Source organism: Pseudorca crassidens, chromosome 2 (assembly GCF_039906515.1).
Source record: "Pseudorca crassidens isolate mPseCra1 chromosome 2, mPseCra1.hap1, whole genome shotgun sequence".
Lineage (NCBI taxonomy): Eukaryota > Metazoa > Chordata > Mammalia > Artiodactyla > Delphinidae > Pseudorca > Pseudorca crassidens.
Window position 1 is genome coordinate 69491565 of NC_090297.1, and position 5670 is coordinate 69497234.

Consider the following 5670-nt stretch of genomic DNA (forward strand, 5'->3'; position numbering starts at 1 on the left):
CAATATTAACTTAATGCGTAGTTAAGTGACTGAGGCCCAGGGAGGCTAGATTTCCCAATCTGTGAAGTGGGAGAATTCTCCAAAAAGGATCCTTGTGAAAATGTGATGATACATGCAAAAACAATTTGTAAAGCATACAGAATTATGTAAAGGAACATGATTATTTTGACGAAAAAAAAATGGTTGTTTAAGCAAATATGTGCTTTTTAAGCTAGCTGATACTATTAAGAGAACTGGGTTTGGTAGACATCTTTCCGTTCCTTGAATTACAAGTCCCTCAAGGCAATGGGTCAAGCCATGCTCATTTACGACTTTGCTAGAACTCCTAAAATAATGATTTGCTTTTAAAAATCATTCAATAAATTGATGTAGACAGAATTATCATTTTGAATATTAAGAAAGTAATGTGCTTTAAAAGAAATGTGGCATAGAAATATGTTAGAAGAGCACTTTGTTAAATTATGTAGAAGAGATAGTTTAAAGAAGTTGAAGTTATTTTAATTCAGAGGAGATAAGGGTAAAAACTAAGTAGATGGATGTATATAAGTAGAACAAAGTAAATGCAATTAAATACACTAAACTAAATAAAAGATTATTCCTTTTGAAATTATTACTTTCTACAGATTGTTATGATTTTTATTTAATTTGATATCCTGGTTAGAATTAGAGCAGCGAGAATTATGCTTTACAATTACCATGTAAAAATATAGAACACTTCATAAATTTTCACATTATTTTTGTGCAGGGACCATGCTAATCTTCTCTGTATTGTTCCAATTCTAGCCTATGTGCTGCTGAAGTGAGCACTAAAGTATATCATAATGACTAAATCTAAACAACTATATCAATGGCTTAAACAATTAGAGAAAACTGGTCTAAAATGGACCTGAAGTGTTGATGTAATAAGACATTAGGTACAGTGGTCATGTGTGGGCATTACATCTCTAGCAGGACACTAGATGGGAGTTAATATTTTTTATCTTCATAGTAAGAAAGAACTATGGAAAAATTCACCTATATCTTAGAAGGAAATTTTAACAGACCTATATTTAATAAGTCAATATAAGAATAGATATTCAACAGTGAATCCATTGAAAACTAAAGAAATATATTACCCTGGAGACTACCAAAGAAGAATAATAGTTTTAAATGTTGACTAAGTGTTAGGCAGACTACTAAATGCTTGCATGTATTATCATCATAACAAAACTATAGTTGGGACTTTTTAAATATTAATTTTATTGATAAATAATAAAACTGAGAGAAGTTCAGAAATTTATCCAGAGTCATACAATTAATAACTGATGTGGGGATTCAAAAATATGCCTTACTAGTTTTTAAGCCTATACAATTATCACATAACATCATTCTGGGGTTGATTCTACTTTCTGTGATCAGTCTTGCCTTTCACTGTTGCAGCCCGCCCCCCCCACGCCGCCCCGTCACGGAGCACAGGCTCCGGACGCACAGGCCCAGCGGCCATAGCTCACGGGCCCAGCCGCTTCGCGGCATGGGGGATCCTCCCGGACCAGGGCACGAACCCGTGTACCCCTCACCGGCAGGCGAACCCTCAACCACTGAGCCACCAGGGAAGCCCCTGTGATCAGTCTTTAATGAGGCAGTCTTTAACTATGATCCAGGCTTGTGATCTCAAGTCAGCCTGTCTAGTTTGAATCCTTGGTCTGCAGCTACTTAATGTGTGATCTTGAGCTAATTGCTAACATTCTTAAGGTTCACACTTCTCATCATAAAATAGAAAACCTAATAATACTTTCTTATTGGGTCATTTGTGTACTACACTGTAAACCAAGGAAGAAAGAGGCAGCAGATAGAAAGAGTGTTGTTTTAAGCATTAATTGTAATGATAGATTTGGTTAAAAAATTAAAAACAAAAAATAAAAACACACCACTTACCATAGTATCTGGTAATAAATAAAGTTTACTTTTATTAGAAATGCTATCAACTGCTACAGTGTTCCAAATACTTATGACATTATTAAGGAAGAGAATATGGAGAAGAAAGTCAAGTGAGCCAGGGTAAAAATCCAGAGACACTTATATTGAGCAAAACAGAGGAGAAAAAGAGCCAGAGAATCAACAGTTAGATAGGGATCAGGAGGGTTTGGATAAAACCGTGTCAAGGAAGTTGAAGGAAGCCAAGCAGGTGTCAGCAGTGATACATACTTCAGTGGGCTTGAGGAAGAGACAATGTGAAAAGTGACATTGGGGTAAGTGGGGCATAAATGTGTTTGTGTGAGGTTGACTTGTCAAATATGTGAAAATTTACAGAGTGTATCCAAAGAGTTCTTAAACATTTTGTGTGTTAAGTCTGTTCTCCTGTGATTTAATCTAAATATTTTCATAAGAATGGCAGAATGCTAATAGATAGTATGCAAGAATATCTGACAGCACTGGCTCATAATCATGTTGGCAACTTGATTAAAATCAAATTATGGCTCATTTAAGTGAGAGTTAATAAAACAACATCTTTGTTGGCATTTGTTAATGTCTATGACATTACCACCACCTTCCTCTTGAAGTTCTCCAACTCCTTTGATATTTTTTTTTAGATCCTGATGTTTCTCATCTTTACTCCTCAGGATTTTTGCATTGACCATTCCTTCTGTTTGGATTTTTTTTTTTCCTACAAACTACTCATTCTTTCAATCTTTAAAACAACTGAAAAGTCACTTTCTTTTAAAAAAATACAAAAAACAAAAGAACAACAACACACTTTATAATATAACCCTCCAGACTAGGTCTTACTCCCCTGATACACATTCATCGCTCCCTATATATTGGTTTGTTGCATGGTCAAATCGTAGTTAAAACTCTATTTTTTTCTAGAGAAAAAAGATATTTTTTCTATCTTTATTTCTAGTCAGTCTTCATCCTGATTAGAAATAAAGGTCCACAAGTAGAGGAACAATGCTTATCTATTCTTAGATGACCCTCCAGTCCTTTACATATGTTACTGTCTGTGGAGAAACAAAAAAAGACATTCCCCTGGACTGAGGGTCTTTTCATCATATTTTCATCTCGAAGATATAACACAGGGTCTAGCACATAAATTGTTGAATATATCCATAAATGATGTCTAACTTTCCACATCTTTAACATTCCACGTTTGCACAGAGTAGCACTGGATAGGTAGCTGGTACTCTGCTAGATACTGTACGTCATATGCTCCAGGTGTTCATCATCCAACTGAGTAAAACATAAAACCACACGTGGAACAAAACAAATGAGCAAAATAAAAATAAATGTAAAGAAAATAAATTATATTTCAGCGCTTGTGAAGTTAAAACCTGCTACTTATTTTGTCTTTGAGCATGATACATTTTTCCAAAGAAGGTATTAAAATCTCTCTATAGGCAAATATGCTAAGGTATAGAAACTCGCTATGTGAATCTCTTAGCCTGGAGTCAGGTCAGGAACACCACCTGTGAAATATTGTAAAGTAAGTATGTAATTTGACAAGCCAGGCAAGGATTTACTTATTGCAGTGTTCTAAATCTTTTGTTCTTACTTTCATCCCTCAAAGTGTTCAAAGGTAGCTAAACAGCATGCCAGATCAGGCATAGGGAGTGTAGCAATTGCAGAGTAGATATATTTGTTCACTTTGTGGGTGCATTATTTACAGCATTGTTGTTCTGGTCGTCAATTTGAATTGCATTGTTCTCGCTCTTATTTATGAATGTCATTTGCTCCCCTTGTCGTCATACCTACCTCTTCCTCTATCACTTCCAAAATCCGTAGGTGAGCACAATACACAGAGGAGGAAACACACTGGCTGTGTCTACACAGAGACAGTGAATCAGTGAAGTCAGCTAAAGGACTTTAACAAGCAATGGATCTTAGATGCCGACGGAAACCCAGGAGCAAGAGTATGCGCTAGAAGGGCAGAGTAAGGAAAAGATTTGAGGACAGGGTTTATTGAGGGACAAATATAAAAGTCAATGATCTTAAAAAATCTACGATTCTGCAAATTAATTCTAACAATCTGAATTCTTCTTATCTCTTCTAGAAGCGTTGCATTAATATGTGAATAAAAGGATAAGAATTCACCATCGTCTACACTAAAATTCTTTTTGATGTTATGAGGAAAGTAAGTCATGGTATCTCTATTACTCTAATTTCAGAATAACATTTTCTAAATAAAGCAGCAAAATCACTAGAACTCTATCTGAGTCCACTAACACTTCTCTCTCCCAATGTTCAAAATGTTTCCAGGCATTTGGTGAACCTGTAATTCCTATAAGGAAAGAATTCTTACCTCATTAATAAAACTTAACTTTATTGAAAGCTGTTTATTGCCTTGCTAAATTGCCACCAGCTACTGCTCTTTTGACCTCATAGTGTCAGCTTTTCTTTTTCACACATGTGCACTTGATTGTTTTCATTGAAAAAGGTCTTCAGCAGTATTCAATATCTTTACCTGTTAGCAACACTAGTCTTTACTCTGGCCTGGTGCTTACAATGGAAAGAACTTACAGCACTCTAAGTGTCAGGCCCTATGCCCAAACTAGACTGCATTTATATTATAAAGAGTAAAATAATGGGTTTTTTTCAAAGGGGAAATGAAATGTGTGGTGACATAATGGGGTTTGAAAGAATAAGGATTATGGGGCAGTAAGATATAAGAAAAAGAAATGTGAGGTTATATAATAATCAAAAGGTGAAAAATGATTAAGCTGCCAATGCCAGCTTGCCTTTTTTTGAAAAACTACTTTGTTTTCCACGATTTTATGTCATCTGAGTCAGCTTTCCAAAGGAGTTTTCTAAGTTTAGACCTAAACTCAACATACTTATCCTCTAGCAACACCAACATAACTAGATAAGCAAGTGACAAATCGTTATCAAACTCAATGTGAACAGCACTTGGGGTTTAGAAAATAAAAGCTCTAAATGTTGCCTTCTAGGAGCTTAAAATCTTTCTGCAAGAAAAAATAAAGGAGAAGGAGAAAATGAGGACGAGGAAAAAATGCATGAACTGTTTAATGATTAACAAGAAAAGGAAATGTAAGTGCAAAATCCAGTTCATTGACTTAAATGTTGGTGTTATCTCAGGTTTAATTTTTGCCTCCCTGGCTTCTAATTACAAAGCATTGTTAGGTGGCAACACACAAAATCACATACAGTTTCAACGACTACCTATACCCCTTTAGCTTGATGATAACCAAATCTATATATATGTAGCCTGAATCTCACTCCTAAACTCTCCACGTGTACATCTTACTTCCTATGTAAACTCTCCATTTGGATGGATTCTAACCACATGAAAATCAGCATATTCAAAACCAAATTTGTCATTCCTCACAAACATTCTTAATATTCTTTTTTCTCTTACTACATTCTCTCTCTCTTTTTATTTTTTTAAGTAAATAACAAGAGTCATTCAAACTGGGAATTATTCCATACTGTCCCACTCCATTCCATACAATTGTTTTTCTTTTTATTCCATATTTTCCAATTTATTTTAGTTCAATTCAATCAATATTTATTTTATGGCTACACTATGCCAGACAAAGCTGGAAAGAATATGGTAGAACTTATGGTCACGAAATATGTTTTACAAGAAATTAAAAATATAAGGAGAGTTAGGAAACAGGAAGTAAAGAGTTGTAAAAGTATATGTAGCAAAGATATTTGGTGTAGACTTGGTGTTCT

General features: G+C 34.9%; 1 non-coding gene across 1 annotated transcript; it reads right to left on the bottom strand.

Moving 5' to 3' along the window:
- Positions 1 to 700: 700 nt before the first annotated feature.
- LOC137220273 (U6 spliceosomal RNA) lies at positions 701 to 807 on the bottom strand. The gene has a single exon (XR_010941585.1). It is a non-coding gene; the product is annotated as a U6 spliceosomal RNA (small nuclear RNA).
- Positions 808 to 5670: the final 4863 nt, after the last annotated feature.